This window comes from Lepidochelys kempii, chromosome 7 (assembly GCF_965140285.1).
Source record: "Lepidochelys kempii isolate rLepKem1 chromosome 7, rLepKem1.hap1, whole genome shotgun sequence".
NCBI classification, from domain to species: domain Eukaryota; kingdom Metazoa; phylum Chordata; order Testudines; family Cheloniidae; genus Lepidochelys; species Lepidochelys kempii.
In genome coordinates, this window is record NC_136386.1 from 34,242,869 (window position 1) to 34,259,001 (window position 16,133).

The window sequence follows — 16,133 nt, forward strand, 5'->3', positions numbered from 1 at the left end:
TTAAATAGTTTTTTTGACTAGTGATTTAAATAATGATTTAAATCAAATCCAACCTGTTTCTAAGTTCTATGGTTCAGGGATTTGTGAACTCCAAATAACTCTGTGAATCCAAAACATACCTTGGAAGGTTTACACATCCCTAGTGATGTTGATGTCTTTGTAAAATATCTTATTGTACCAATTGGAATGGGTCCACTTTCTAGCAATTCAAGAAAAAAAGGAGTACTTGTGGCACCTTAGAGACTAACCAATTTATTTGAGCATAAGCTTTTGTGAGCTACAGCTCATTTCATCGGATGCAATATGCCCTGAAATTTTAAAATCAAAATAACTAATCATAAAACAGCTTATTCATAGAAATACATAATATTTTTTTAAAAGAGCTCTTGTCCAATCAACTATTAAAGATCAGATGAACCCACTCTGGAAAAAAGATGTCATTAAAAGATTTCCTATGTATTGTCAAACTCCATCAGGAACAATTCACAGGAAGTAATACTTGATTTCTAGTACATTTGGAAACATGGGAAGAGAGTGGGGATGGGGGGAAAATACAGAACAACTGCAGTGGTTGACTGTGGTGTCCCATGGTACCATCCAAACTGGTTTCTGTTGCACCACTTCATAATAGTACTGTAATTTGTCATATATTTACCTGGGAAAATTGTTCACAGCATCTGTTTTTCAGTGAGGCTCTGTTTTTAGCCTATTAGTTTGAACTAAGATAACTTCCACATGCTTTAGTTAACTGCCCAAGGTCAAAAACATGAGTCAGATTCTCACCAAAAAACTAACGAACATCCTGGCTCGCAGTTCATTACTTACTCACTCAGGCATTCTGCCATCCTAAAAACAGCTTTCTGTTTCCACAAAGTAAAACCCTAGTCTAGCTATTCACACCTAAGCACCAGAGAACCTTGCAACATGCTTTGGCAATTAGTCAGGCTTCATAATTGTCCAATTTAGACCTTTACAGACATTGTTGGAGAGTGGGAGCAAGGGAAAGCATGGGTGTGTGTGGCGGGGGCTCACAGGGCAGTTTACACTCCAGTGAATTACAGATAGTACAATAATCTTTGCTGCTTTTTTTTCCAAGACAGGACCATCTCAGATCCAAGGACTTCATTTTCCATAGTTTCTTTAAAACAGTGTCACTTCTGAGAGATCACTATAACCCATTTTAGACCAGTGGTTAGCCAATATTCAGGGTTTTGTGGGTGGTTGTTGTTAGGAGGAGAAATTAATGGTACTCAGATATTTATTTGCTACAATCCTGTTTCTTTACAAAGAATTTACCCAAAGTCCTTTTTCCCTGAACACAGTAGGAAGCAAGCAATTGGAAACAGTTTCCTTGTTTAGTATTCCAAGCTTCTTTCCAGCCAGCACTCTGCCCAAACAACTCCCTGCAATATCTTTGGAAGACCATGTTATATGAAGTATATGAATGGTTTGTGTCATTGTAAAAACAGGAATTATATGCACTCCACTGGGGGAGGGTTACCACAGCTACTCCAAAAAGTAAAAACAGTAGGGGATGTTTGTAGCAAATCACTCAGGTTATAACACCTCCAGAGAAGTAGCATCTCCTGGGGAGGTTCATGTATTCTGGTTCAGACTGGATTCTCCAGAGACTAACAGACACAAAGGACTTTGGGATAAATAGCCGGGGCTTAAACTGATTCGGGGCTTTCTTCCTGATCCAGCAAACAGATAGGACCTCCTTGTGGAAGGGTTGGAAAGGTTTTGGCCTAGTGGGGCCCCATAAGACTGCTGGTGACCTCTGGTAAGCTGTGAGCATGCGTATAGGTGCATTTATTGTTTTTGATATATTTTCTCTATAATACTTGTACCTGAAGATGTGCTTGCTTAGAAAGAGCTGTGTGGTAAGTTGTAACTGCCGGCAAGTGCACTGGTCATAGCCCTCAGAGAGAAAGCAAAGCACAGGGCCTGGCCTTTTTATGCAGACTGACTTGCTGGGAATATTGCAGTATAATCCAGGGAGCTATGTAGCCTTAAAATCATTGGGTCTCTGCCCAAGAGAGGTGACAGCTGGGAGTTGGAATCTTTTAAGTGGGTGCCTTCAATGGACCATGGAGTGGGAAATACAGGTTAGCCTAAAACTGTTACAGCTCTCTCTCAGCTCTTTCTCCTTACAAGTGCGTCTCTGGCTGTTCATAGCTTTCTGCTGCCTTCTCTGTCTGCTTTTGTAGTGTTTCTGGCTGCTTCTGCTCTGAGACACACACCCCACCATCAGAATACTACCAAGCCTTCAATGTTTGCATTCAACCGGCAGTGATGCTTCTTCGCCCACATAGCTCCACCAATCTTGCATGTGGCCCATGTGTTGGGTGATGATACCTATTGTTACAACTATTTTACACCAAAAGGCACTGAAATGCTTCTTACATTTATCCTGAATGAAGGGTAGTTATTACTCCCACCAGCTTTTCTGAGGTTTCACCCAACTCCCAGCATAACAATGTATATGTCATATAACACATGACAGCTGACTTGTTATGACTGTTTCCTTACTGATGTGGAGAGACAACAATTATTTGTGAGTAAACTTTGCTTTCTGAAGATAAATATTAGAGGAGCTCACCTTAAAAGAATGAGTGAAATACCAACTGGATGGAGAGACCCTTATGACTGGAAAAAGAACAAGCTTGCTTTTCTATTTAAAATATTACTCACAAGGCATCCTGAGAACATGCCTGACTAAAGCACACAGTATATTGTGATGCTGAAGATCTGCTTCTCGGGCACATCCGTGTCATTATGTTGTTGTTTTCTTTGTATTAATGCACTGTGGTCAGGCCCATGCAGACCTAGATGTTATGAGAATATGAAAGTGCTGTAACAGATTGAAATTGTATACTAATGTCTATATGTTTTGAGTGTGCTATACCGGGACTGGAATGAACTCTTACTGTACTTAGATTTAGTCGAAGTAAAAATCCTAGGGGTGAATCTTCAGCTAAGCCCACTATACCCTGGGTACTGCTTGGGAAGGGGTCTCTTGTGGCCCTCAGTCCTGGAGCTGGTAGTACTGGCTGGGACCATGATATACTAACTGGGAATTGCTGGAGCACAGCAGCACTCTGGCCATACCCTCACGGCATTAGGAGGGCTGGGTGGCACAGAGCTGCTATGCCAGCTCAACACCACTAAGGGAATCCTGGGCTGGCTCCAATCTGGACTTGCTGGTAGCTGCAGTTTTGATGTTATGGAGAACAATGGCATCAGAACAATCAGCTGTGGAGTGCAGAGCCCTAACAAGTGAATTACCCAAGTGACACCAAAATTCTTATCTGTTACCATGAAAGCTCTATTTCTGTGAAGATGTCCTGAAGCTAGGATTGAAAAGTATTGCTGTTACACAGGCCACCAATCACTGTCCGTCATTATTACACAGTAACGAAGCCTTCTGCAGATTCTGTGCTAGTCACACCAGGAGTTGCCTTCCTTGCTCTGTCCATTTTCAGGTCCCTCTTTTCTGTCTGTCTGTCTAAATAGTTATGTAATTATCCTGTCATTACAAGATTTTGTTCTCATCACGCAATTATGGTCAATAGCGATCAAAGAAAAACGACATGGTCATGAGAGCTTTGCACAACGATGCAAAACAAAAATATTTAAATGCCCAATTTTTTGTGTTGCATAAAAATAAAGTAAAACAATTGTAGTGGTCCTCCCGCCCCCATTTGTGCACAATTTTTGATTGGCTCAAGCTGGCTTTTATGTAGCAGCAGCAATAGTCTCTGGTTCCTTGTCATGGTGATTCAGTAATACTTTACTGTTGTCATGGTTGCAGGCTTACAACTAAAGCCATCACAGTTGCAGCGCTGTTTTTATTCATCGTTTGAGTGTATAAACTAATTAAGTAAACTAACGGCAGCAGTCTATTTTCTAGGCCTTGTTTTTGTAATACTCCATTTCAGAATCACACTATTTTTGACCATCATCCTAAAAGATCAAAATCCTGCAATGCCCGCGTCTCCTTGGGTAATTCTAGCGTCCTAAAACTGCACAAAGTTCGCTGATTATTTGAGTGCCTGAGAGAGGTCCTCTTGGAATCGCAAAGCCTTCTGGAGAATCTTTTGAAGAGCTAAAATAAAGCTGCTAGTCCATGCATTTCAACTGAGTTGCATTCCTTATTGCTGCTCTGCTCATGGCAGGCACCCAATCAAAATGTTTGGTTTCTGAGTTCATGCTTTGCTTTGTAAAAATAGTGGCAAAATGATACAGAGAGAGTCTTATCCCAGGCATGTCACTCCCCCAACAAGCAAAAAGGTCTGGGAGCAAGAAGTGATCAGGGTTCTAATAAACAGCCAAAAATACCAGCTTGAAAGTAGCGTGCACAAAATGTTCTCCTAAATCTGGACAGGGTCAACTGATTTCACGGTGTGATGTGCAAATTTATTTTCTATTTAAAAATTAGTATTAAAATAAACCGCACCAAATGGATACCCTGATAACATGGGGAGGGACCAGCAGTTGGGGTGTGTGATCGTGATAGTTATGGCATGCAACAGAATTTTGATGGAAGCATGAATTTTTGTCTTTGCTAATACTGAATGAATGCTACAGCTGTATTTGAACTGAAGCTATATACAGGTCAGTAAGGGGCAATACTGACACAGTGCTTTTTGCTTACCTGTACGGTAAGGAAATGTGTGTCTTTGGGGTGGAGTCCAATCAGCAACAATGATTTAAAAAAAATAGTCAATTCAAAGTGTCCTATGGGCTGACACCCCCCCCCCCTTCCAAATGCACGTGGCTGTTAGCTTGGTGCACTATTGGTGATACGTAAACTATCTAGCTTTGTCCTTTCTTTAAATGCATATTTCCTGCTGAAATAAGGTGAACATCTTAATGAGTTTCTACTGATATCACCCTAAGCTTGATGCAGCTTATCTGCACTCCAGTCTGGAGTTAAGCAGTGCTCCGTGGAGTCAGTCACTTCCTCTTCTCTCTCTTCACTTGTAAACAGCACTAGAGAAGGGAATGGAGTATGTGGAATAGGTCTCAGTTGCACGACCAGCATTTTGCTAGGTCGTTTAGGGTCCTAGGTAACTTTTGAAAATAGGTTTAAGCATCCTAAGTCACTTAAGCCCTTTTGAAATATTACTGAAAGCCTCATTCTATAAAAAGTGCATTCAATACTCTGTAAAGACATACATCATTTAAGATCTGGGTTTGTGCAGTGTGCTTGTCCCCTGTACCTGCATCTGTTAATACGCTCCTAGAGCAAAGCTAGCAGTGTACTGGTAGGGCATCTGGTCTAGTGTCCTGTTTCTAAACATCCATATAAATATATGATTCTTTTCTGAAACCTGTTAGGCTCTTGACCTTAATGATGCCTTGTGGCAATGAGTTCCACAAGTTAATAAAAATGTAGGCTGAACAAAAAAAGTCCTATCAGTTTTACACTTGTTGGCTTCCGATTTCTGTGAATGCTCCTCTTGTTTTTGTATTATAATGAGAGGGTAAATAGGAATGTCCAATATCTTTTCTATGCTCTGCATTATGTTATATATCCATATCATGCCCCCTCTTGCTTTATTTCATTTTTAAATTAAAGAATCCTGTTCTCTCCTCACACAGAAATCTTTCCATGCTAACAGTTCTTTTCTTTTTCTGTCTCTGACCCCCCCCCCCCCTCTATTTCTTATATATCTCATAAGATTGTGGTGACCAGACCTGGACACAGTGCTCCAGATGAGGGTGTACCACTGATTTATATAATGGCATTATAATATTTTCAGTGTAACTCCCTAACCCAGTCTTTAAACGTCATAACACTTTGTTTGCTTTTTGACTGTCACTGCACGTTGTTCAGCTGTGACGCTCAGATCTTTTACCTGAATGATTTACAATTAAGATAGAACCCAGCAGTGCTTGGGTGGTGGTCAAATTATTTCTCCAATGTTTGCTACCTTGCATTTTTCAGCGTTTAAGTTTTGACAGGTCTTTCTGGAGTCCCTTGCCCAGTCTTGACTAACCTAAATATTTCTGCATTCTCGACAAATGTTGCCACCTCACTGTTCTGTCCGTTGTCCAGGTCACTGATAAATCTGTTAAGCACAGGACCTAGCATGGATTCTTGGAATACCTCAGTGTTACCTTTTTGTTATATTGAAAACTGACTGTTCATTTGTACTTTTGTTTTTATCCAGTTTCTAATCCATGACAGCACTTTGTCACACCCTAGGACTGCTCAACGGATTTTACTCCATGATCTCTTGTGAGTGACTTTGTCAAAGTTTTCATGAAAGTTTAACTACTTTTGTCTACTGGGGTTCCTTTATCCCCTACTCTGTTGACATGCTCAGAATTCTAGTAGATTAGAGAAGTATGTTTTTCCTTTGAAGAAGCTGTGCTTTTATCCTCCCAAATTGATCTGGGTGTTTTAGAACTCTATTAAATTGTCTGAATTGCTAATTAATCTAGTAATGAAATAATAATAATCCTATTTCTTATATAGCACTTTTCATCAGTAGAGCTCTAAGCTTTTTACAAAGGAAGTCAGTATAATTATCTCCAATGCACAGGTGGGGAAACAGAGGCACAGAGCGGGGAAGTGACTTGGCTACTTAGCAAGCCAGTGGCCAAGCTGGGAATGGAACACAGGTCTCCCCAGTCCTATCTGAGTGCTCTATCCATTAGGCTGCACTCCCTAACATTTATCAGTCTATAATTCCCAAGATCACGCCTACGCAGTTTACTTTGGAAATTGGTGTCCTGTTGCATTTGTTACTTATAGTGAATATCCTGGTTTTCCTTCTGTGGTGTTCTTCACAATGATGTGCATCTACAGTTGTGGTTTCCAACAGTTGCTGGAGTCCTTAACTATGGTGACCGAGGCTTGATATTTGCCATGGTGTGTTTTCTTTAGCTCAGCCACCGACTGGAAAGATATGAAGAGGAAGTATGCCTAGGAGCTCTGATCCTGTATAAAGTGTACCGATCTGGAATTGTGGAGAGGAGAGATGAGAAAAGAGCGGAGTCTGGACAGTTGGAAGAAGGATTTTGAATTTAGCCTGGTCTACACTAGAAAATCAGGTTGGTCTAACTAGTTTGGTCAGGGGTGTGAAAAATCTACAGCTCTGAGTGGTGTAGTTAAGCCACTTTAAGCCCCCGGATAGACAGTGCTCGGTTGACCCAAAGAATTCTTCTGTTGACCATGCTACCACCTTTTGGGGAGCTGTATTATTTATACCAAGAGAATCCCTTCTGTCATTCTTAGGGATTGTCTACACTTAAAACGCCACAGTAGCACAGCTGTCACTGTAGCATTTTAAGTGTAGGCATGCCCTTTTTAAAATTACTCTGAGAAATGGCATACATCTGCATGACAGCGAGAGGTGGGGGGAACTGTACTCTTTTCAAGTGGAAGTGTGATTAGCATAGCTGCTGCTGGCATTCCCAGGGTTGTAACTGTGGCAAACCCTTAGCTTTCTACTGTTCTGCTGATGCCTCCTTTAACTGGCTTTCAATATTCAGCATCCTTACCTGGTTTGACTAATATAGAGATTTTACCTTTTTATCATTGTCCAGCATGTAAAGGGAATTTGGGCCATATATATTATTGCCCTGCGGCTGTAGAAATTGGGTGGGGTTCTAGGTTGAATTTTCAATGGGACTTCTGTGCTCCTAAAAATCAATTAGCTTCTCTTGAAAATCATGCCCCTAATATCACCGCTGAACAGCCCGTGTTTGGGGCACTGTTAGGTGATGATTTTGGAAGCTGAGGTGCCTCCTTCCACACGCTTAGGCCCTGGGTCATTTTCATTAATCTGGCCTTGAAGAGATTGTGATACATGATTATCTGCCAAATAAATAATGTTGTGAGCTGGGTTAAACCTTGTTATAGGTTGAGTTAAAACTGATGTGTGAACATGTTCTTCAGTTCGGATAGTTGTGAGACAATTAAGAGGCCACGCCTAAAACAAGGCCTACTAATCCGCCCAGAAACTAGAACCGTGAAGGCAGAGGATTTGACTGCCCATGTAGGCTTGTGTGTGAAAAAAGTCAAGCTGGGTTAAAAGACACAGAAGGTCAGAGAGTCAGCGGCAAAAAGCTAAAAGTCGAGCAATAGCCTATGAGCACGGAGTATGGGCTTGTCTACACATACAGCGCTGCAGCGTGAAGACGCTACTACGCCAACGGGAGAGCTTCTTGCATCTGTGTAGTTAGTCCATCTCCGTGAGAGGTGGTAGCTACATTGACAGAGGAAGCTCTCCCATGGACATAGTACTGTCTACACCAGGGTTTTAGTCGGGATAGTTATGTCACTCGAGGTGTGGATTTTTCACACCCCTGAGCAAGGTAGTTCTACCAATGTACGTTTGTAGTGTAGACCTGGCCTATGGATCTCTGGAAAAAGTGTGTGTTTGTGTGTGTGTGTGAGAGAGAGAGAGAGCTTTTGGGTCTTATATTGGCTAAAAACGCTTGGAGCTGTAAGCTAAGCAACTATTCCTTTGTTTCTGGTTCCTCCTGCATTCAGAGAAGCAGGACCTTTTATATCCCTTGCAAATAAACAAGATTGCATTGAAGAAAATACCAGACTCTATCATCAATTTCTGCTCCCAGCTGGAACTTTCCTGGGGCCCCAAACTTTGACTAGCCACTGGGGTCAAAAAGGGGTGACAGTAAGGGGGCTGAGAGTCCTGACAACTGAGTGGCCTTGTAAACAGATTAAGCCATTAAATATCATAGGCCTTGGACACTAATGGGAAGACTCTCTGCTTACTGGTACTGGGTTGTCACTTTTTGGGGGGAATGAATTGATAGTTGCCTGCTTCTCTTTTTAATCTCCCTAGCTACATTTGAACACAATGAAGTGATCTGTGAAGCCCTTTACATGCTTGCTGTGACTGCTCTCCAGGGATTCTTGGTGCTTATGGGCCATGAATTAAAAAATAAACTACTTCTGCCTCTTTCCTTCCCTGCTCATAGGTGAAGGTAAGAGTGTTTGGCAGGTTCTTCTGCAGTGCTGGAATGAGAACCAGGTCACTGAGGAGACTGCCAAAACTTTGATGCAATTACTAACAATAATACTGTAAATGTGGGCCTTTCTCTCTCCTGTGCCACAGTACTACAGCAGGACACAAGGCTGAGAATGGAAATCTGGGACTGTCCCACTGGGAACGAGACATTAAATGTCTTTGTTGTGCTGATGGTGGTGATCTGAATGCATGATGTGGCAGGGCCTGAATGCCAGTGTGATGCTGAGTTCTAATCAATGCTGACATCAGATGCTTGAGCAACAGGATGTCCAAGAAAGATGCTGTGCCCTGCTTTTTAAAATTCAGTCTCCTTCAGTAATGTACAGCAAATAAGCTCCATTTAGATGTTCTGCAGCAAGTAATGAACACCAGAGTATCTCAGCCAAATAGAAGGCCCTACTTCTACAATTGGAACAGTTTTCATGAATCCCACTATCTGTTACTAAATCAATACTAATAGGCCAATAACAAAGAACCACCTGGATTAAAAGGAGTAGCCAGATATATTTTTCTAAGTCTGGATGATTTGCCAAGTCATATTACCATAGCATTTCTTGTTCAGCCATGGTATATGGCATTAACCAAAAATCAAGACAAAACTGACACCTTCCATTGCGCTGGGCCATGAAGTTGCTGGATCAGAGGCAGGTTTCCCATCTGAAGAGAATCTATTTTTTAAAAGAAATTATGGCTATTCTAGAAGAAGGTAGTTATACAGAGTCAAAAGTTCCTGGTAAATTGCTGTAATTTTGAGGAATGCCATTATTAAACTAAGAACAATCCAGTCGAGGCTTAATTAGAGTTAATTGAGTAAAAAAGCAATCCGTGTTTTCCACCTTAATGCTGGGTTGGTTTTTTTTTTTTGGTTTTTTTTTGTTACACCCAAATTTGGCAGAAAGCTATTTCAGTCTCTTAATTATATTTGTTTTTGTAGAGCTGCATGTCTGCTGGGAGCATCAGTTTATTCTGCAAAATGTAACCGTTTCTCTTTGACAACCAGAGTGATCAGTTTCCTCCACTTGGACAGGAACTGGGTTGCCAACACCAGCTGCAGATCTGACTACAGCAGAGTGTGTGGGGTGGCTTACCTTTAGAGGTAGATGTTGTTGCACATTTGCTACTAAGACATACTTGAAATGACATTTCATATCCTGTTATCACCAACTGAGTTTGTTTTGCAATGAAACACAAAATATTAGAAATGTCTGTTTAGATTGTAGTAATATTTTCAGTGCTGTCATCTACTTGAGTTAATTTTGAAAGCTAGAATAGGATAACTTACTGTAACCTCACCTTTTTAAAGCTGATTTCCAGATAGCATTTAGCACTAAGCGTTTGAAAGGTGCTGAATACCCCCAATTTAAATAGTGTAATTATGTGGAGACATACTTGTAGAAAGCTTTCTCTTCCCACCCCTCAAGTAGGGGTACATACAAGTTTTTGTTACCTTTACTTGACAGCAGACCATGGCTGGCTCTAGGTTTTTTGCCACCCCAAGCAAAAAATTTCAAGCCAAAAAAAAAAAAAAAGGGTGGCCGGAATGTCTCCCCTGGAATTATGCCTCCCCAAGCACGTGCTTACTTTGCTGGTGCCTAGAGCTGGTTCTCCGAAAAGATTCCATAAACTCTAAAAGCAATTTTCTTTTGAAGAAATGTCCTAAATTTTAGAAATACTTAGCCTTACCTTACTTCCTAACACAATGTTCAATAGTTTGTTTTCTTTAGGAGGAGTCTATTTACATTCTACTTTATAACTGCACATTTGCAAGAAAAATTACTCAATGAAATACAGGGACTGACTTGAGAAATGCAGCCTCCAGTTTTTCACTCAGTTTTATGCTTGCAATTGATTGTGAATGTGAAAATGCCAGCTTAGAACCATTTTAAAAATCAGGCCTATTACCTTGTGTCACTAGATACGGAAAGAAGAGATTCAGAAGAATAACCTCAGTATCAAAGGGGCATTACCGTTTCAGGGTATGTGAGATTTTGTACTAGTATAAAATAGTTAAATATTAATGCTTTACACGGTAACAGTATAGCAATGCTTACCTGAGAACTGTAAAACACATTACAAACATTAATTACCTCCAAATATCTCTGGGGTGATAGGTAAATAGAGGTGGGTGAAAAATTCACAACAAACGTCGCCTCTGTCCAAGAATAGACAGCAATTTTCTCTAATTGTGTTTATTTGAAATTATTTGCTGAATAATTTTTGGAGATGTCTGGTTGCAAGTATTCAATAACCGAAAAAGGAGGGAGACACAGGGCTGTTGGTAAGTTTCTGTTCCCTAAATTGAGCATCGTAACTCCTAGAATCAGATTTCTGGAGCAAATATTTACAATTACATTTCTGAAATTTGCTTTCTATAAATATTCTGGAATGTTGCTTTGTTTGCTTTTTCAGCAAGTGTTCTTGCCACTAAGCTCATTTTGCTAGAATTTGTTTGAAAAATAAACACAAAAGGCGACACACATGGGCACTGGGATTACATCTATGTTACGCATCCCTGATACACAATTGGGGATCAGTTACAGCTGCCAATTATAGCACTTAATCCTTTAGCTCAAGTTGCAGAGCTCTTGGTTCAATCCCTGTTACCTCCAGGAGATGGGGTCCATCTCACGAAAGGGAGGTTCGTGTGGGATTCAAACTGCTGTGCCCTTGGATGCTCAGGCAGTCTTCTTCTGTTTAGACGTTTGAGAGATGTGGGCTAGCCACTTAGGAATCTGTTACCCCCACGTACACAGTGCGTTTCCTTAAGTATGCACTTAAGGAATTTTTTGGTCAGAAATTTCCCACTGTTATAGTGACCTGCTGGTATGAAATGTCCATTTGCAAAAATGTAAGTCGCTGTCTAACTGTGACTTAATTTTAATTTTTTTGTCCACAGTACAAGTGTGGTTTTGTGTTTGAATATTTGTATGGAGAGGATTGTGTGTACTGAAAAAAGAACCCTCTTTGGAAACAGCACTGATAGAAGCAGCATTGTTGTTCTATGCTTCTCTATACAGTTTGTAGGGACTCATGCTGCAAGAGCCTCTCAGATAAAGCACAGCGAAGGCCTATGCATAGCAATAATCACAATGAGAGACTGTGTCCTGCTAACGTAACTCATTTGTCAGGGTGAAATGTCTGGGAATACAAAGTGATCATTAAAAACGAGTGCATAGGAAAACTGTTTCCTTGCTTGTGATGTTTATGAATACTCTGGCTATGCAGTGGATAACTAATGTTTAATATTCTTGTACTGTCAGCACAATGAGACAAAGCAAGAGCCTTGTAGTTATATGTGAAATAACTTTATTATTTAAACTTTGACCACAAATCAATTTGCCAACCAATTTGCATTGTTATTTCAATGACCCACCACCCGCTCCAGGGCAGCCATAAAAATTAACTGTGTAAGTCCCCAATTGTCAAATGAAAGTGCCACAAGTTAGGTGAAAACAAAAAACAACAAAAAAAACCTGCCAAGGTCCTGACCATTTGTGGTAACAGTACAATCTCTTAACAGCACAGAATACTGTTACATCAGTTTAGGGAGGGAAGAATACTCTACCTATCTGAAACTGCAGGGGGAACTCTTATAGGCAGAATGTAGTTACATCGGTATTTGGAGAGAAGCCTGGGGCCAACAGGCCTGCCTTTAGCTCTTGTATTTTTCATTTGAAAGAAGACAGCCTCTCCAAAAGCAGAGTACCCCATACCGCTATGCAATGGAGTCAGCACTGACTCTGAGAGGAAGAGTGCCACCTACTGAATCTCAAACTACTTTTTAAAGAACACTGGGTTTTAACCATCCAAGTACAGTTAAACCCTGCTTTTGAGAGCCGCCAAGCTCACACACAGCCTAAGGCGGTATTATATCTAATTATAACGTTACATGGATGTTCCCTCCTATAATCAAGGAGATCATCCTCTTAGATAGTGAGGCTGTTCCATTTTCTAATAGATGCCTCTGCATAAAGCCACAGTGTTTTAGGTACTTCCTTATCTCTGTTGTGTATGTAGTGGAACCCACTATTAGTGACCTTAATTCTAATATGTTGAAAAGGAGTGAAAGTCCAGAATTTCTTCAGTTCACGTCTGTGGACTTTGAATTCTCTAACTGTGAAAATCCATTTAACTCACAGTGAAGTTTAACGCTTCTTCCCTTGGAATGCAGTATACAATGCTGCATTCCATCTACCACATATGTATTAAGTGTTTTTTTTCTTCTGTGCTGTTTGAACAGAGGTGAGATGGGAAGAGGAGAAAAATTGCCATTGCTCAGTGGGAATGAGGAATCCCTGCTTTTGATTTGCTGCAGCTGCTCTAATCAGGAGCAGGGACAGAAGAGGGGTCCATCTTGCTCCAGCTGCTTCCTATTATGAGTGAGAATACAACTTTACTATTATTTATTAATCATGTTTATTATGGCAGTGCTTGAGAGCAAACCAAAAGTGGGGCCTCACTGTGCTAGGCACCATGCAAACATGGAGTAACAGTCCCTGCCCTGAAGATCTTACAGTCTAAATAGACAGGTCAGACACAGGGCAGGGAGCAGGGGTAAAACACATATTGAGTGAACAATGGGATGCCATGTATATTAGTTCCATGATTTTTTAAGGTGGGGTTTAGTGAGGAAGGGATAAGCAAATTGTGTGTGGGAGGAGGAGGAGGGGAAGTGAAGAGAGAGGAGACATTGAAGGGATGGGGCATGAAGAGGACAGGGTAGAGGGTAAGAAGGGCAGGTGTGGAGTGATGCTGAGATGGAGACCGGGTATGTCTACACTGCAATCAGGAGACGTGATTGCTCCTGGTGTAGGTGTACCAGAGACAGCTCTGGTCTAGCTCAAATAACAATAGCAGTGTCGTCAGGGTAGCAGGGGTGGTGGCACAGGCTACCTCCCTGCCCAGAAACCTGTGTGCAGGGCCGGCTCTACATTTTTTGCCGCCCCAAGCAGTGAAAAAAACTGCTGCTGCGGACGGCAAAAGGAAGAAGCTGCTGCCGATTTGCGGCTGGCAAAGGCGGGCGGAACAGAGAAGCTGCCGCTGAATTGCCGCGGCGGCCAGAGGAACTGCCGCCCCTTTCCAAATGCCGCCCCAAGCACCTGCTTGGAACACTGGGGCCTGGAGCCGGCCCTGCCTGTGTGCATACTGGAGTGGCTAGCCAGAGACGCTGTCCAGGCTGCTGCGGCTTCGCTGCTATTGTTATTAAAACTGTAGAGAGTCCTTTGAATGTCCAGAGCCCTGTTTTGTCTGCTTTGGCGGCTGGTCCTACTGGCTGGTTTCTCTCTGCAGTTTTTCCCCAAGGCCATATGGCAGGGCAGAGGCCCCACCATGGCCTGGTTTCAAAGTGTACTACAACTGTAGGAGGTGAAGTGAGACCATGCCATCACTCCCAGGTTAAAAAAGATGGAGATACTTTGCTCTCTTGTTTGTTGTCTAATTCTGCGAAAAGGCACTTTTTTTGTGCTAGGGGGAATTGATTCTGAAAGGTCCACTCTACTATTCAAATGTCACCTTCCAAACTCTGTTCTTTCCAGGACGTTAAATAAATGTCCACAGGTGTCAGTGGTATTTCATATTACATTGCGCATGTGTAGCGAAGAATCAAAAGCAGTTTTACGTTTTGAGATGTGTATGCAATGACCTTTACAAAGCTGTAACGTTTTTTAGTGGGGAAAAAGTTTGGAGAGAATAGAGATTGTGGGAGAAGAGTTCAGATGCCTTGTAAGAAAGATTTCCAGTACTTGTTTTGGTCAAGGATAATTCAAGAAGAAATAATCTACCAGGTGGATCACCTATTGGTCAGTATTTATTCTAAAGCAGCAGCAGTAACAAGCCTGTAGAATGTCACCACATTAGAGCATGACATCTCCTCCATCATCCTAATTAATCACATTGTGCAGATCGTTATTGTGGTCCTCAGGCTCAGCAGGCCCGGAGAGCCTAGCAATTAAAAGAATTATAGCAACTTACAAGGCAGGCCCACTGTTATTGCCTTGTAACTGCATTTAAAGGTAATTGAATGGATTTTTTGGCTTCCTAGGCCCCACAAAAATAGTCTGCAGGAAGGAATGCTGCCTACTGCCTGGAAAAGCTAGACTCTAATTGATAAGTAACTGCACAATAAACAATGCAGTCTTGATTAAATAATATCATTTGTCAGTTGCAGGTGAGTGTTACTTTCTTTTCTTACAGCTAAAACTTTCAAGCCATTCTCTGCAATATGTATTTCCATTAAAATATGTGTCTGCAGGATAAGGAGCATATTTCACTATCAATGTCCGTGGAACGTCCCTGCCTCCCATTAATAATAAATATGAGCTTATGAGCTTCACATGCATGTATATGCTCATTGCATTACATCACCAGGCCTCAAGCACCTGTGGACCCTGGCCCAGATTGTCAGAGGTATTTAGGTGCTTATCTCCCTATGATGGAGTGTCCACCCCACTCTGGACTGAGCATGGTTAAGGTGGCTGGGTAGGCTGAGTAACTGCCTAGGCTGCACCTGAAGGAGGAGCCAGGGAGCAGAGAACTGAGTGATTGCAAACAGGCCCACCTGTGCAACAACAGGCAGGGCCTATAAAGCCAAGTGGCTGGCTGCAGGGAAGTAGGCTGCAGTCATTCCCTGAATGGAGGGAGTTAGTAAGCTGGCAAACCCAGAAAAGGGGAGAAGCCAGATGGGTAGGAAGAAGCCCAGGGAAACAGCAATAAGAGAGAAGATGACACAGAGACCTTGGCTGCTTGTTATAGGGTACCTGGGCTGGAATCCCCTACCAACCACTGGGAAGGGGCAAGGATGTTAAAGATGCCAGCCAGCCAGCTAGCCAGTGGGTCTGGAAAGACTGAATTCCCTGGAAGGGGAGGACTCAAGTGACCTGGCCAGAGGGCCAAGCCACGAAGAGGAGACTGTAGTTACTGGAGTGAGAGGGGCTGCACAGTAAGACAGAATGGGGGAAGACACCACTGAAGGGGGAGTACAAGACTGGGAGAGCTAATTCCCAGGATGGCCAGCAGGAGGTGCCACTGCAGTGAGAGGACCCTGTGATACGCCCATTGACTTCAATGGGAGTTAGGTGCCTAAATACCTTTAATGATCTGGGTACCTGTGACAGATGACCCCAA

At 42.0% G+C, this 16,133-nt stretch overlaps 1 long non-coding RNA gene across 8 annotated transcripts in view; it reads left to right on the forward strand.

The window, feature by feature from the left end:
• Positions 1–16,133, forward strand: part of LOC140914428 (uncharacterized) — a 110,777-nt gene that overhangs the window by 66,665 nt on the left and 27,979 nt on the right. For all 8 annotated transcript variants that reach the window (XR_013636045.1, XR_012159851.2, XR_013636044.1 and 5 more), the window contains 5 exons: positions 6,180–6,247; positions 6,899–7,065; positions 9,946–10,107; positions 10,927–10,987; positions 13,252–13,390. This is a non-coding gene — a long non-coding RNA (uncharacterized LOC140914428). The remainder of the gene's footprint in view (positions 1–6,179; positions 6,248–6,898; positions 7,066–9,945; positions 10,108–10,926; positions 10,988–13,251; positions 13,391–16,133) is intronic.